Raw genomic sequence first — 17,838 nt, 5'->3', positions numbered from 1 at the left:
GATAGGATAGCGGATAGGATAGGATAGAGGATAGGATAGGATAGAGGATACGATAGGATAGAGGATAGTATAGGATAGAGAATAGGATAGGATAGAGGATAGGATAGGATAGAGAATAGGATAGGATAGAGGATAGGATATAGCATTGGATAGGGTAGAGGATCGGATAGGATAGAGGATTGGATAGGATAGAGGATAGGATAGGGTAGAGGATAGGATAAGGGACAGGATAGGATAGAGAATAGGATAGGATAGAGGATTTGATAGGGGATTGGATAGGATAGAGGATAGGAGACGATGGAGGATAGGATAGGATAGAGGATAGGATAGGATAGAGGATAGGATCGGATAGAGGATAGGATAGGATAGAGGATTGGATAGGATAGACGATAGGATAGGATAGAGGATAGGATAGGATAGAGGATAGGATATTATAGAGGATAGGATAAGATAGAGGATAGGATAGAGGAGAGGATAGGATAGAGAATAGGATAGGATAGAGGATTGGATAGGGGATTGGATAGAATAGAGGATAGAATAGGATAGAGGATAGGATAGAGGATAGGATAGAGGATAGGATAGGTTAGAGGATAGGATAGGATAGGGGATAGGATAGGATAGAGGATAGGATAGGATAGACGATAGGATATAGGATTGGATAGGGTAGAGGATCGGATAGAATAGAGGATTGGATATTATAGAGGATAGGATAGGATAGAAGATAGGATAGGCGATAGGATAGGATAGAGAATAGGATAGGATAGAGGATTGGATAGGGGATTGGATAGGATAGAGGATAGGCGACGATGGAGGATAGGATAGGATAGAGGATAGGATAGGATAGAGGATAGGATAGGATAGAGGATAGGATAGGATAGAGGATAGGATAGGATTGAGGATAGGGTATGATAGAGGATAGGATAGGATAGAGGATAGGATAGGATAGAGGATAGGCTAGGATAGAGGATAGGACTTACGATTGTATAGGATAGACGATAGGATAGGATAGAGGATAGAATAGGATAGAGGATAGGATAGAGGATAGGATAGGATAGAGGATAGGATATGATAGAGGATAGGATAGGATAGAGGATAGGATAGGATAGAGGATAGGATATAGGATTGGATAGGGTAGAGGATCGGATAGGATAGAGGATTGGATAGGATAGAGGATAGGACATACGATTGGATAGGATATACGATAGTATAGGATAGAGGATAGAATAGGATAGAGGATAGGATAGAAGATTGGATAGGGTAGAGGATAGGATGGGATAGGGGATAGGATAGGATAGAGGATAGGATAGGATAGAGGATAGGATAGGATTGGATAGAGGATCGGATAGGATAGGATAGAGGATAGGATAGGATAGAGGATAGGATAGGAGACTGGATACTATAGAGGATAGGATAGGATAGAGGATAGGATAGTTTTGAGGATAGGATAGGGTAGAGGATAGGATAGGATAGAGGATAGGATATAGGATTGGATAGGGTAGAGGATCGGATAGGATAGAGGATTGGATAGGATAGAGGATAGGATAGGATAGAGGATAGGACATAGGATTGGATAGGATAGACAATTGGATAGGATAGAGGATAGAATAGGATAGAGGATTGGATATCATAGAGGATAGGATAGGATAGAGGATAGGATAGGCGATAGGATAGGATAGAGAATCGGATAGGATAGAGGATTGGATAGGGGATTGGATAGGATAGAGGATAGGAGACGATGGAGGATAGGATAGGATAGAGGATAGGATAGGATAGAGGATAGGATAGGATACAGGATAGGATAGGATTGAGGATAGGATATGATAGAGGATAGGATAGGATAGAGGATAGGATAGGATAGAGGATAGGACTTAGGATTGTATAGGATAGACGATAGGATAGGATAGAGGATCGGATAGGATAGAGGATTGGATAGGATAGAGGATAGGACATACGATTGGATAGGATAGACGATAGTATAGGATAGAGGATAGGATAGGATAGAGGATAGGATATAGGATTGGATAGGGTAGAGGATCGGATAGGATAGAGGATTGGATAGGATAGAGGATAGGACATACGATTGGATAGGATAGACGATAGTATAGGATAGAGGATAGAATAGGATAGAGGATAGGATAGAAGATTGGATAGGATAGAGGATAGGATGGGATAGGGGATAGGATAGGATAGAGGATAGGATAGGATAGAGGATAGGATAGGATTGGATAGAGGATCGGATAGGATAGGATAGAGGATAGGATAGGATAGAGGATAGGACAGGAGACTGGATAGGATAGAGGATAGGATAGGATAGAGGATAGGATAATTTTGAGGATAGGATAGGGTAGAGGATAGGATAGGATAGAGGATAGGATATAGGATTGGATAGGGTAGAGGATCGGATAGGATAGAGGATTGGATAGGATAGAGGATAGGATAGGATAGAGGATAGGACATAGGATTGGATAGGATAGACGATTGGATAGGATAGAGGATAGAATAGGATAGAGGATTGGATATCATAGAGGATAGGATAGGATAGAGGATAGGATAGGCGATAGGATAGGATAGAGAATAGGATAGGATAGAGGATTGGATAGGGGATTGGATAGGATAGAGGATAGGAGACGATGGAGGATAGGATAGGATAGAGGATAGGATAGGATAGAGGATAGGATAGGATACAGGATAGGATAGGATTGAGGATAGGATATGATAGAGGATAGGATAGGATAGAGGATAGGATAGGATAGAGGATAGGACTTAGGATTGTATAGGATAGACGATAGGATAGGATAGAGGATAGAATAGGATAGAGGATAGGATAGAGGATAGGATAGGATAGAGGATAGGATATGATAGAGGATAGGATAGGATAGAGGATAGGATAGGATAGAGGATAGGATATAGGATTGGATAGGGTAGAGGATCGGATAGGATAGAGGATTGGATAGGATAGAGGATAGGACATACGATTGGACAGGATAGACGATAGTATAGGATAGAGGATAGAATAGGATAGAGGATAGGATAGAAGATGGGAGAGGATAGAGGATAGGATGGGATAGGGGATAGGATAGGATAGAGGATAGGATAGAGGATAGGATAGAGGATATGATAGAGAATAGGATAGGATAGAGGATCGGATAGGATAGGATAGAGGATCGGATAGGATAGGATAGAGGATAGGATAGGATAGAGGATAGGATAGGAGACTGGATAGGATAGAGGATAGGATAGGATAGAGGATAGGATAGGATTGAGGATAGGATAGGATAGAGGATAGGATAGGATAGAGGATAGGATATAGGATTGGATAGGGTAGAGGATCGGATAGGATAGAGGATTGGATAGGATAGAGGATAGGATAGGATAGAGGATAGGACATAGGATTGGATAGGATAGAGGATTGGATAGGATAGAGGATAGAATAGGATAGAGGATAGGATAGAGGATAGGATAGGATAGAGGATAGGATAGGATAGGGGATAGGATAGGATAGAGGATAGGAAAGGATAGAGGATAGGATAGAGGATAGAATAGAGGATAGGATAGGATTGAGGATAGGATAGGATTGAGGATAGGATAGGATAGATGATAGGATAGATGATAGGATAGCATAGAGGATAGGATAGAGGATAGGATAGGATTGAGGATAGGATAGGATAGATGATAGGATAGATGATAGGATAGCATAGAGGATAGGATAGATAATAGGATAGAGGATTGGATAGTATAAAGGATAGGAGAGGATAGAGGATAGGATAGGGTTGAGGATAGGATAGGATAGCGGATAGGATAGGATAGAGGATAGGATAGGATAGAGGATACGATAGGATAGAGGATAGGATAGGATAGAGGATATGATAGGATAGATGATAGGGTAGGATAGCGGATAGAATAGGATAGAGGATAGGATCGGATGGGTGATAGGATAGGATAGAGGATAGTATAGGATAGAGAATAGGATAGGATAGAGGATAGGATAGGATAGAGAATAGGATAGGATAGAGGATAGGATATAGGATTGGATAGGGTAGAGGATCGGATAGGATAGAGGATTGGATAGGATAGAGGATAGGATAGGGTAGAGGATAGGATAAGGGACAGGATAGGATAGAGAATAGGATAGGATAGAGGATTTGATAGGGGATTGGATAGGATAGAGGATAGGAGACGATGGAGGATAGGATAGGATAGAGGATAGGATAGGATAGAGGATAGGATAGGATAGAGGATAGGATCGGATAGAGGATAGGATAGGATAGAGGATAGGGTAGGATAGAGGATAGGATAGGATAGAGGATAGGATAGGATAGAGGATTGGATAGAATAGACGATAGGATAGGATAGAGGATAGGATAGAGGATAGGATAGGATAGAGGATAGGATAGGGGATTGGATAAGATAGAGGATAGGATAGGATAGAGGATAGGATAGGATAGAGGATAGGACATAGGATTGTATAGGATAGAGGATAGGATAGGATAGAGGATAGGATAGGATAGACGATAGGATAGGATAGAGGATAGGATAGGATAGAGGATAGGATAGGATAGAGGATAGAGGATAGGATAGGATAGAGGATAGGATAGGATAGAGGATAGGATAGGATAGAGGATAGGATAGGATAGAGGATAGGATAGGATAGAGGATAGGATAGGATAGAGGATAGGACATAGGATTGGATAGGATAGACGATAGGATAGGATAGAGGATAGAATAGGATAGAGGATAGGATAGAGGATAGGATAGGTTAGAGGATAGGATAGGATAGGGGATAGGATAGGATAGAGTATAGGATAGGATAGATAATAGGATAGAGGATAGGATAGAGGATAGGATAGAGGATAGGATAGGGGATAGGATAGGATAGAGAATAGGATAGGATAGAGGATAGGATATTATAGAATATAGGATAGGATAGAGGATAGGATAGGGGATAGGATAGGATAGAGAATAGGACAGGATAGAGGATTGGATAGGGGATTGGATAGGATACAGGATAGGAGACGATGGAGGATAGGATAGGATAGAGGATAGGATAGGATAGAGGATAGGATAGGATAGAGGATAGGATAGGATTGAGGATAGGATAGGGTAGAGGATAGGATAGGATAGAGGATAGGATAGGATAGAGGATAGGACATAGGATTGTATAGGATAGACGATAGGATAGGATAGAGGATAGAATAGGATAGAGGATAGGATAGAGGATAGGATAGGATAGAGGATAGGATAGGATAGAGGATAGGATAGGATAGAGGATAGGATAGGATAGAGGATAGGATAGGATAGAGGATAGGATAGGATAGAGGATAGGATATGATAGAGAATAGGATAGGATAGAGGATCGGATAGGATAGGATAGAGGATCGGATAGGATAGGATAGAGGATAGGATAGGATAGAGGATAGGATAGGAGACTGGATAGGATAGAGGATAGGATAGGATAGAGGATAGGATAGGATTGAGGATAGGATAGGATAGAGGATAGGATAGGATAGAGGATAGGATATAGGATTGGATAGGGTAGAGGATCGGATAGGATAGAGGATTGGATAGGATAGAGGATAGGATAGGATAGAGGATAGGACATAGGATTGGATAGGATAGAGGATTGGATAGGATAGAGGATAGAATAGGATAGAGGATAGGATAGAGGATAGGATAGGATAGAGGATAGGATAGGATAGGGGATAGGATAGGATAGAGGATAGGAAAGGATAGAGGATAGGATAGAGGATAGAATAGAGGATAGGATAGGATTGAGGATAGGATAGGATTGAGGATAGGATAGGATAGATGATAGGATAGATGATAGGATAGCATAGAGGATAGGATAGAGGATAGGATAGGATTGAGGATAGGATAGGATAGATGATAGGATAGATGATAGGATAGCATAGAGGATAGGATAGATAATAGGATAGAGGATTGGATAGTATAAAGGATAGGAGAGGATAGAGGATAGGATAGGGTTGAGGATAGGATAGGATAGCGGATAGGATAGGATAGAGGATAGGATAGGATAGAGGATACGATAGGATAGAGGATAGGATAGGATAGAGGATATGATAGGATAGATGATAGGGTAGGATAGCGGATAGAATAGGATAGAGGATAGGATCGGATGGGTGATAGGATAGGATAGAGGATAGTATAGGATAGAGAATAGGATAGGATAGAGGATAGGATAGGATAGAGAATAGGATAGGATAGAGGATAGGATATAGGATTGGATAGGGTAGAGGATCGGATAGGATAGAGGATTGGATAGGATAGAGGATAGGATAGGGTAGAGGATAGGATAAGGGACAGGATAGGATAGAGAATAGGATAGGATAGAGGATTTGATAGGGGATTGGATAGGATAGAGGATAGGAGACGATGGAGGATAGGATAGGATAGAGGATAGGATAGGATAGAGGATAGGATAGGATAGAGGATAGGATCGGATAGAGGATAGGATAGGATAGAGGATAGGGTAGGATAGAGGATAGGATAGGATAGAGGATAGGATAGGATAGAGGATTGGATAGAATAGACGATAGGATAGGATAGAGGATAGGATAGAGGATAGGATAGGATAGAGGATAGGATAGGGGATTGGATAAGATAGAGGATAGGATAGGATAGAGGATAGGATAGGATAGAGGATAGGACATAGGATTGTATAGGATAGAGGATAGGATAGGATAGAGGATAGGATAGGATAGACGATAGGATAGGATAGAGGATAGGATAGGATAGAGGATAGAGGATAGAGGATAGGATAGGATAGAGGATAGGATAGGATAGAGGATAGGATAGGATAGAGGATAGGATAGGATAGAGGATAGGATAGGATAGAGGATAGGACATAGGATTGGATAGGATAGACGATAGGATAGGATAGAGGATAGAATAGGATAGAGGATAGGATAGAGGATAGGATAGGTTAGAGGATAGGATAGGATAGGGGATAGGATAGGATAGAGTATAGGATAGGATAGATAATAGGATAGAGGATAGGATAGAGGATAGGATAGAGGATAGGATAGGGGATAGGATAGGATAGAGAATAGGATAGGATAGAGGATAGGATATTATAGAATATAGGATAGGATAGAGGATAGGATAGGGGATAGGATAGGATAGAGAATAGGACAGGATAGAGGATTGGATAGGGGATTGGATAGGATACAGGATAGGAGACGATGGAGGATAGGATAGGATAGAGGATAGGATAGGATAGAGGATAGGATAGGATAGAGGATAGGATAGGATTGAGGATAGGATAGGGTAGAGGATAGGATAGGATAGAGGATAGGATAGGATAGAGGATAGGACATAGGATTGTATAGGATAGACGATAGGATAGGATAGAGGATAGAATAGGATAGAGGATAGGATAGAGGATAGGATAGGATAGAGGATAGGATAGGATAGAGGATAGGATAGGATAGAGGATAGGATAGGATAGAGGATAGGATAGGATAGAGGATAGGATAGGATAGAGGATAGGATAGGATAGAGGATAGGATAGGATAGAGGATAGGATAGGATAGAGGATAGGATAGGATAGAGGATAGGATAGGATAGAGGATAGGATAGGATAGAGGATAGGATAGGATAGAGGATAGGATAGGATAGAGGATAGGGTAGAGGATCGGATATGATAGAGGATTGGATAGGATAGACGATAGGATAGGATAGAGGATAGGATAGGATAGAGGATAGGACATAGGATTGGATAGGATAGACGATAGGATAGGATAGAGGATAGAATAGGATAGAGGATAGGAGAGAGGATAGGATAGGATAGAGGATAGGATCGGATAGAGGATAGGATAGGATAGAGGATAGGATAGGATAGAGTATAGGATAGGATAGAGGATAGGATAGGGGATAGGATAGGATAGAGAATAGGATAGGATAGAGGATAGGACAGGGGATTGGATAGGATAGAGGATAGGAGACGATGGAGGATAGGATAGGATAGAGGATAGGATAGGGGATTGGATAGGATAGAGGATAGGATAGGATAGAGGATAGGATAGGAGAGAGGATAGGATAGGATAGAGGATAGGATCGGATAGAGGATAGGATAGGATAGAGGATAGGATAGGATAGACGATAGGATTGGATAGAGGATAGGATAGGATAGAGGATTGGATATTATAGAGGATAGGATAGGATAGAGGATAGGATAGAGGAGAGGATAGGATAGAGAATAGTGTAGGAGTTTGTTACATATATATACATTAATGTTGGTGACGATCGATCGTCGGCAGTCAGCTGGGACGATCTGACATTCATCCGTTTGTCTCGTCTGCTCGTTTCACTGGTAACCGGTTGTCATTACAAGCCGACGATCGATTTGTTTATAACAACCTGATGTTTGAGCGTGAACAGCGTAACACCAGAATTTGTAAAACCGTCAAAGAATAAAGATCTTCTTCCTACAAATCTCAGAAGTGGGATACGAAAGAGATTTTGTGATAGTGTGTGAAATTTCGTAAATTTTGTTCGCGACTATTGAATTTCGGAGAGTTTGGTATCGTATCTTTGGTGTGAGAGGTGATTTAGTGGCGGTTGTGATCGTGAACTTTTGGACTTTCGTTTGATATCGATTCTGTGCGCTTTGAAAATTGGTGACTCGCGATGTCAGAAAATAGGAGGAATTTGACCAATCTAACCATCGTTGAGCTCAAGGAACTTCTCAGATCCAGGGATATGATGGTCTCAGGCTCGAAAGCCGAATTAGTTGCCCGCTTGATCGAGGCTGACCCGAACATCGAAAACGCTATTCAAGAGAATTACGAGACAGATACAAATACGTCTCTCAGGGAAAGAGAGATAGAGATTCTTCGCCAGGAACGCGATTTTTATCTACGCGAATTGGATTTATTAAGACGAGAGAGAGAATTAACCACACCGACGCGTTCTACGGGGAGTAGCGTTACCGTCAGGCCTACGACTAGCATCAGAACAATCGCTGATTTACTATGTGAATTTTCGGGCGCGGAAAATACGTTCAAAATTTGGAGACAACATGTAGAGCGACTCAGAACGATGTACAGCCTGGACGATTGTGCAACAGTAACCATAATTACGTTGCGCCTACGAGGAAAAGCTTTGAAATGGTTCCATTCTAAACCAAGCCTGTTAGAATTGTCCGCATCACTCTTGCTGGAAGAAATACGGAAGATGTTTGACCATCGGTTAGACAAATTAGCCGTGAGAAGAGAGTTTGAAAACCGTGTGTGGCAAAAGAATGAGTCGTTTCCTGACTACTTCCATGACAAAATTACGTTGGCGAACAACATTTTGGTGGATCCGGAAGAATTGGTGGATCTGGTGATCGACGGAATTCCAGACCCTCAACTTAGAGACCAGGCACGTATGCAGCGCTTGGAGACGGCAGATGAACTTCTCGATACGTTTCGAAAATTATCATTGAGGAGAGTTCGGGAGCTCGAGGATCCGAAACGGCCGATTCCAGGGAGGTTGGTGACGACGAGGGACACCGGCATTCACGATCGTACCTCCAGGGACTCCGCGCAGGAGAAGATCGTGCGGTGTTTCAACTGCAACGAATCAGGGCATTGGAAGAAGGACTGCACCAAACCAAGGCGGGAATGGGGTTCTTGTTTCAGATGCGGGGAAAAGTCACACCGGGCAAAGGATTGTCCGCAACAGACATTACCAGCCCAGTCACAGCGAAAGCAACAGGCCCCTGCCTCGACGATGACTTCGACTACGCAACCAGGGACGACAACGCACTTGGTCCAACCCTGTCCTCCGGAAACCCCGTTCAGCGTGCCGTTTTCTTGCACAGCCCAGGACAGCAGCGGAGCGACCTCCTACGTTTCCACCGTGGCAATTATCGATTCAGGTTCGCCCGTTAGTTTAATCAGAAGAGATGCGTTACCGTCTAATTTTTGTTTCGAGCGGCCGGTTAATAATAAATTTTATGGCGTAAATTATTCACCAGTTAATATCCTTGGTGAATTTACAACCGAAATTTGTATTAACGATGCACACGTTCCAATTACACTTTTTGTCGTACCAGATACAACTATGTCACACTTCGCATTATTAGGTAGAGATTTTATTCGGTCGCCAACGATTGAGATTAAGTTAGGGAGTTCCGCGGAAATCAAGGTAAAGGAAAGAGAGTCCGAGGAATCGGACAAAGAATTTTTTTTCAAACAAATTCTTAAAATTGATTATCTTGAAAGTCCAAATTCCGCGAGCGACCAATTAAATGTTGATCCAGAATTAGATATTAGTATAGAGAGGAAACTCAAGGAAATTTATTTTTGCAACGACGTTCACGTAGGCGACAATGAGCAATACCCGAATACTGTCGAAGCAGTTATTTCGTTAAAAACCGAGCATCCAATTAGCTTTCGGCCGCGTCGACTAGCTTTTGCAGACAAGGAAAAACTACGTATAATCCTTGACGATTTGTTAAGAGAGGGCACCATTAGGCCCAGTAATTCCCCTTATGCTAGTCCAATTGTGTTGGTCAGAAAAAAGAATGGAGAAATCCGCTTGTGCATTGATTATCGTGAATTAAACAAACATACTATCAGAGACAACTTTCCAGTACCACTTATAGACGATTGTTTAGACCAACTTAGAGACAAGAAATATTACACGAAATTAGATCTTAAAAACGGTTTTCACCACGTAAAAGTCGCTGAAACGTCTGTAAAATATACATCGTTCATTACACCTTTAGGTCAATACGAGTATCTCAAAATGCCATTTGGACTGACCAATGCACCTCGTATTTTTCAAAGATTTTTGAACGAAATCTTTAGTGATTTACTTAGGCGGAATAAACTATTACTTTATTTAGACGATTTTTTGATAGCTACGGGAACGGTGGACGAACATTTGGATATTTTACGAGAAATATTTCATTTAGCGAGAAAGTTTAATTTACGATTTAGATTAGATAAATGTTCATTTTTATATCGTCAAATAACATATTTGGGATATTCGATATCTGACAACGATATCGCGCCGGCGAAAGAAAATATCGAATCCGTGGTCAATTATCCAACACCGAGAAATATAAAAGAAATACAACGTTTTGTAGGTCTAGCAAGCTATTTCCGCCGATTTATTAAAGATTTCTCACTAATTGCGAGACCCCTGTATGATTTACTACGAAAAAATGCAATTTTTCATTTTGGCCCAGAACAAAACCAGGCATTTCTGACGTTGAAACAACGTCTAACAAATGATCCCGTTTTGGCAATTTACTCTCCAAAACTAGATACAGAACTCCACTGCGACGCTAGTAACAGTGGATTTGGAGCAATTTTACTACAAAAACAAACTAATAAAGTCTTTCGTCCTGTTTTTTATTTTAGTAAAAGGACGACCGCCCAAGAAGGGAAATATCATAGTTTCGAACTCGAATGTTTAGCGGCAGTGTATGCGATTAAGAGATTTCATGTTTATTTATCAGGGATTGCGTTTAAGATAATCACAGACTGCGACAGCTTCAGATTAACCCTTAACAAACAGAACGTTAATCCACGAATATCACGTTGGGCAATGTTTTTACAAAATTACGATTTTACAATCGAACATCGTAGCGGGAGTAAAATGTCACATGTAGACGCACTAAGTCGGTACAACACAATTTTAATACTAGAACCAAATACCTTAGAAGAAATATTGGCACTTAAACAACACCAAGACCGCACAATTCAAGAAATTAAGAATAGATTAGAGGTAAGCGAAGAAAAGTATTATGAGTTACGAGACGGTTTAGTATATAGGAAAATTGACAACAACAGATTATTATTTTACGTACCTGCGTGCTTAGAAAATAACGTTATTAAAACAAGCCACGACGATTTAGGGCATTTAGGGTTTGAAAAAGTATTTAACAATATTAGTCAGGTATATTGGTTCCCACAAATGCGTAAAAGAATTAAACAGTACATCAGCAATTGTCTGAAATGTATTGAATTTTCTCCAAACAGTGGTAAACAAGAGGGATTTTTGCACAGTCTAGGGAAAGGCGACTTACCATTCCAAACAATACATATAGATCATTTCGGCCCACTAGAAAAGTGCAAGAATAGTTATAAATTTATTTTAACAGTGGTAGATGGTTTTACTAAATTTATAAGGTTATATCCTTGTAAAACAACAAAATCGGAAGAAGTTATAAAACACTTAACGGAATATTTTAGAGCTTATAGTAAACCAAGACGACTAATTAGTGACCGAGGTACGTCTTTTACCTCAAATTTATTTAAAGAGTTTTTAGCGAATAACGAAATAGAACAAATATTAATCGCAATAGGAACCCCACGTGCGAATGGCCAGATTGAGCGATTTAACAGAGTAATAGCACCAATGTTGGCAAAATTAACGGAAACTCCGGGAAAATGGGACCGAGTTGTCGACAAAGTAGAATATGGGATAAATAATACTGTTTGTCGGTCAACAGGCAAGAGCCCATCCCAGTTATTATTTGGTATGAATCAAAAAGGCATTGTATTGCATAAAGTACGAGAAGCACTAGAAATTTTAAACAATGAAAAAAGAGACCTTTCGACAACTCGCAGGGAAGCAGCTAAAAAAATGGTTAAAGTTCAACAAACTAACGAACGTATATACAATAAGAAACACAAAAAACCGACTGCGTATCAAGTTGGCGATTATGTAGTAATTCGCAACATAGATACCACACCGGGTATAAATAAAAAATTATTACCAAAATTTAAAGGCCCGTATGAGATTAAAAAAATATTAGACAAAGACAGATATATCATAACAGATGTTGAAGGGCACCAAGTATCGCGTGTACCATTTACGGGAGTTGTTGGCCCTGATCAGATGAAATTTTGGATCCGATCGGGAACCGTAACCGAGAACGATACTGAATAGAAAATAAGTTTGTATGGTATTATTACGTTGTATTTGCGTCATCTGTGTATTGTTTAATTATATAAAATAAGTTTGTATAGTATTATTGCGTTGCATTTGCGTCAGCTGCGTATTGTTTAATTATTCTGTATTATTCTACCTTGTGCACGATTATATATTCCGTTTATTCAAGTTTTAATTTTACATTTGCATATAGTTACTCTGTAGTCCTGCGTAAAGTTCTTTAAGATGCATCGATGACCGAGGACGGTCATCATGGTCAGGATTGGCCGAACTGTAGGAGTTTGTTACATATATATACATTAATGTTGGTGACGATCGATCGTCGGCAGTCAGCTGGGACGATCTGACATTCATCCGTTTGTCTCGTCTGCTCGTTTCACTGGTAACCGGTTGTCATTACAAGCCGACGATCGATTTGTTTATAACAACCTGATGTTTGAGCGTGAACAGCGTAACACCAGAATTTGTAAAACCGTCAAAGAATAAAGATCTTCTTCCTACAATAGGATATGATAGAGGATTGGATAGGGGATTGGATAGGATAGAGGATAGAATAGGATAGAGGATATGATAGGATAGATGATAGGGTAGGATAGCGGATAGAATAGGATAGAGGATAGGATCGGATGGGTGATAGGATAGGATAGAGGATAGTATAGGATAGAGAATAGGATAGGATAGAGGATAGGATAGGATAGAGAATAGGATAGGATAGAGGATAGGATATAGGATTGGATAGGGTAGAGGATCGGATAGGATAGAGGATTGGATAGGATAGGGTAGAGGATAGGATAAGGGACAGGATAGGATAGAGAATAGGATAGGATAGAGGATTTGATAGGGGATTGGATAGGATAGAGGATAGGAGACGATGGAGGATAGGATAGGATAGAGGATAGGATAGGATAGAGGATAGGATAGGATAGAGGATAGGATCGGATAGAGGATAGGATAGGATAGAGGATTGGGTAGGATAGAGGATAGGATAGGATAGAGGATAGGATAGGATAGAGGATTGGATAGAATAGACGATAGGATAGGATAGAGGATAGGATAGAGGATAGGATAGGATAGAGGATAGGATAGGGGATTGGATAAGATAGAGGATAGGATAGGATAGAGGATAGGATAGGATAGAGGATAGGACATAGGATTGTATAGGATAGAGGATGGGATAGGATAGAGGATAGGATAGGATAGAGGATAGGATAGGATAGACGATAGGATAGGATAGAGGATAGGATAGGATAGAGGATAGGATAGGATAGAGGATAGGATAGGATAGAGGATAGGATAGGATAGAGGATAGGATAGGATAGAGGATAGGATAGGATAGAGGATAGGATAGGATAGAGGATAGGATAGGATAGAGGATAGGACATAGGATTGGATAGGATAGACGATAGGATAGGATAGAGGATAGAATAGGATAGAGGATAGGATAGAGGATAGGATAGGTTAGAGGATAGGATAGGATAGGGGATAGGATAGGATAGAGTATAGGATAGGATAGATAATAGGATAGAGGATAGGATAGAGGATAGGATAGAGGATAGGATAGGGGATAGGATAGGATAGAGAATAGGATAGGATAGAGGATAGGACAGGGGATTGGATAGGATAGAGGATAGGAGACGATGGAGGATAGGATAGGATAGAGGATAGGATAGGATAGAGGATAGGATAGGATAGAGGATAGGATAGGATAGAGGATAGGATAGGGTAGAGGATAGGATAGGATAGAGGATAGGATAGGATAGAGGATAGGACATAGGATTGTATAGGATAGACGATAGGATAGGATAGAGGATAGAATAGGATAGAGGATAGGATAGAGGATAGGATAGGATAGAGGATAGGATAGGATAGAGGATAGGATAGGATAGAGGATAGGATAGGATAGAGGATAGGATAGGATAGAGGATAGGATAGGATAGAGGATAGGATAGGATAGAGGATAGGATAGGATAGAGGATAGGATAGGATAGAGGATAGGATAGGATAGAGGATAGGATAGGATAGAGGATAGGATAGGATAGAGGATAGGATAGGATAGAGGATAGGATAGGATAGAGGATAGGATAGGATAGAGGATAGGATATAGGATTGGATAGGGTAGAGGATCGGATATGGTAGAGGATTGGATAGGATAGAGGATAGGATAGGATAGAGGATAGGATAGGATAGAGGATAGGACATAGGATTGGATAGGATAGACGATAGGATAGGATAGAGGATAGAATAGGATAGAGGATAGGAGAGAGGATAGGATAGGATAGAGGATAGGATCGGATAGAGGATAGGATAGGATAGAGGATAGGATAGGATAGAGTATAGGATAGGATAGAGGATAGGATAGGGGATAGGATAGGATAGAGAATAGGATAGGATAGAGGATAGTACAGGGGATTGGATAGGATAGAGGATAGGAGACGATGGAGGATAGGATAGGATAGAGGATAGGATAGGGGATTGGATAGGATAGAGGATAGGATAGGATAGAGGATAGGATAGGAGAGAGGATAGGATAGGATAGAGGATAGGATCGGATAGAGGATAGGATAGGATAGAGGATAGGATTGGATAGAGGATAGGATAGGATAGAGGATTGGATATTATAGAGGATAGGATAGGATAGAGGATAGGATAGAGGAGAGGATAGGATAGAGAATAGGATATGATAGAGGATTGGATAGGGGATTGGATAGGATAGAGGATAGAATAGGATAGAGGATAGGATAGAGGATAGGATAGAGGATAGGATAGGTTAGATGATAGGATAGGATAGGGGATAGAATAGGATACAGGATAGGATAGAGGATAGGATAGGATAGAGGATAGGATAGGATAGATAATAGGATAGAGGATAGGATAGAGGATAGGATAGAGGATAGGATAGAGGATAGGATAGGGGATAGGATAGGATAGAGAATAGGATAGGATAGAGGATAGGACAGGGGATTGGATAGGATAGAGGATAGGAGACGATGGAGGATAGGTTAGGATAGAGGATAGGATAGGATAGAGGATAGGATAGGATAGAGGATAGGATAGGATAGAGGATAGGATAGGATAGAGGATAGGATAGGATAGAGGATAGGATAGGATAGAGGATTGGATAGGATAGAGGATAGGACAGGGGATTGGATAGGATAGAGGATAGGAGACGATGGAGGATAGGATAGGATAGAGGATAGGATAGGATAGAGGATAGGATAGGATAGAGGATAGGATAGGATAGAGGATAGGATAGGATAGAGGATAGGAAAGGGTAGAGGATAGGATAGGATAGTGGATAGGACAGGATAGAGCAGACGATAGAGGATAGGGTAGGATAGAGGATATGATAGAGAATAGGATAGGATAGAGGATCGGATAGGATAGGATAGAGGATAGGATAGGATAGAGGATAGGATAGGATAGAGGATTGGATAGGATAGACGATAGGATAAGATAGAGGATAGGATAGAGTATAGGATAGGATAGAGGGTAGGATAGGATTGAGGATAGGATAGGATAGCGGATAGGATAGGATAGAGTATAGAATAGGAAAGGGGATAGGTTCGGATGGACGATAGGATAGGAAAGAGGATAGGATAGGATATAGGATAGGATAGGATAGAGCATAGGATAGGATAGAGGATAGTATAGGGTAGATGATAGGATGGGATAGAGGATAGGATATAGGATTGGATAGGGTAGAGGATCGGATAGAATAGAGGATTGGATAGGATAGAGGATAGGATACGATAGAGGATAGGATAGGGGATTGGATAGGATAGAGGATAGGATAGGATAGAGGATAGGATAGGATAGAGGATAGGATAGGATAGAGGATAGGATAGGATAGAGGATAGGATAGGATAGACGATATGATAGGATAGAGGATAGGATAGGATAGAGGATAGGATAGGATAGAGGATAGGATAGGATAGAGGATAGGATAGGATAGGGGATAGGATATAGGATTGGATAGGGTAGAGGATCGGATAGGATAGAGGATTGGATATTATAGAGGATAGGATAGGATAGAGGATAGGATAGGGGATAGGATAGGATAGAGAATAGGACAGGATAGAGGATTGGATAGGGGATTGGATAGGATAGAGGATAGGAGACGATGGAGGATAGGATAGGATAGAGGATAGGATACTATAGAGGATAGGATACGATAGAGGATAGGATAGGATAGAGGATAGGATAGGATAGGATAGAGGATAGGATAGGATAGAGGATAGGATAGGATAGAGGATAGGACATAGGATTGTATAGGATAGACGATAGGATAGGATAGAGGATAGAATAGGATAGAGGATAGGATAGAGGATAGGATAGGATAGGATAGAGGATAGAGGATAGGATAGGATAGAGGATAGGATAGGATAGAGGATAGGATAGGGTAGGGGATAGGATAGGATAGAGGATAGGATAGGATAGAGGATAGGATAGGATAGAGGATAGGATAGGATAGAGGATAGGATAGGATAGAGGATAGGATAGGATAGAGGATAGGATAGGATAGAGGATAGGATAGGATAGAGGATAGGATAGGATAGAGGGTAGGATAGGATAGAGGATAGGATAGGATAGAGGATAGGATAGGATAGAGGATAGGATAGGATAGGGGATTGGATAGGATAGAGGATAGGACAGGGGATTGGATAGGATAGAGGATAGGAGACGATGGAGGATAGGATAGGATAGAGGATAGGATAGGATAGAGGATAGGATAGGATAGAGGATAGGATAGGATAGAGGATAGGATAGGATAGAGGATAGGATAGGATAGAGGATAGGATAGGATAAAGGATAGGATAGGATAGAGTATAGGATAGGATAGAGGATTGGATAGGATAGAGGATAGGATAAGATAGAGGATAGGATAGGATAGAGGATAGGAAAGGGTAGAGGATAGGATAGGATAGTGGA

Source organism: Halictus rubicundus, chromosome 2, assembly GCF_050948215.1.
Source record: "Halictus rubicundus isolate RS-2024b chromosome 2, iyHalRubi1_principal, whole genome shotgun sequence".
NCBI lineage: Eukaryota > Metazoa > Arthropoda > Insecta > Hymenoptera > Halictidae > Halictus > Halictus rubicundus.
Note: the sequence above shows the minus strand (reverse complement) of the source record.